The following is a 1,191-nucleotide window of genomic DNA, read 5'->3' as shown; positions in this document are numbered from 1 at the left end:
CACACACACACACACACACACACACACACACACACACACACACACACCTCTGTAAATCCACCGGCCCTGGCAGGTCACATTAAGAAGAGCCTGCTCAGCACAAACACATCATGGAGGTGGACAGGCAATTTCTGTTTTCACCAAATAGCCAGTCGAGCTCGTTCTGCATCTCTGATTTTAATACACTCGACAAGCAGCTTAGCAGCCGAGGAAGGAGGGAACTGAGGCCCCAGGGAGGGAGGAGAGAGAGGGGGGGGGTGCATATGTTTGTGTAGGGAGAGAGAGCTATGCCTTCCAGCACTGTTGAATCTATTACTCTATCAAAATGATCAACTAGAATTTGATTAATATGCAAATTGAGAGGGTGGGGGTCAGGGAGAGGGAGAAAGTCTGGGATAATTCTCTTTGTGGATAGTAATTAATCACCAGTTAAAAGTAAATTAATACATATATCAATTTTGTCAGGGACACGCTTAGTTCAATAGCCCGTAAAATGGAAGTTTGAAGTGTTAAGGGGCTCTGCAGGAATGTTATAAGTAAAACTTTCAAATGTGCCCTATTTAGTGATCAATCAAGCTGTGCCCTGAGGCAGAGGCAGCTCATTTCTGCTGCTCCGCTCCGACACACACTACCATAAAGCAAAGGTGTCTGCTTAACACACACTGCAACAGACAGAGAGAGAGAGAGAGAGAGAGAGAGAGAGAGAGAGAGAGAGAGAGAGAGAGATTGTTTGTTACAGTGCAGCTTCACAGTACAATTTGATTTGCATGAAAAGACTGAGGATAATAAGCTGAATAGTTGGCTGATTGGACTGAATGACTACCGTACTTAAAGCATGGGCATTGAAAATAAAACTTTCAAATATGACGCTAGTATTATAGCAATAAAAATGGCTGCATGTGAGGAACGCAATGATGTCACTGTTGGGTAAATAAGGTATCTGAAAGGTAAAAAAGACAAACCCAACAGAAGCAACAAACGGCTGTTAAAAGACCATTTTGTATGAGTTTAATACAAAAGCATCTCTTCCAACGATCAGATTATCTTTTAACAATGTGGCCCAAATCCTGGTTCATTGGATCCAGTCTCACTGTCTTCCTTTAGTGGCCCATCAGTAGCCCATTACTCTAAAATGGCATTGTAAACTTTTTACTGATGTCACTCTTGAGTGTGTTTAAATGTTATTATTAT

This window comes from Austrofundulus limnaeus, unplaced genomic scaffold (genome assembly GCF_001266775.1).
Source record: "Austrofundulus limnaeus strain Quisiro unplaced genomic scaffold, Austrofundulus_limnaeus-1.0 Scaffold0, whole genome shotgun sequence".
NCBI lineage: Eukaryota > Metazoa > Chordata > Actinopteri > Cyprinodontiformes > Rivulidae > Austrofundulus > Austrofundulus limnaeus.
The sequence above is the reverse complement of the archived record's forward strand: the minus strand, read 5'-3'. Positions refer to the sequence as shown.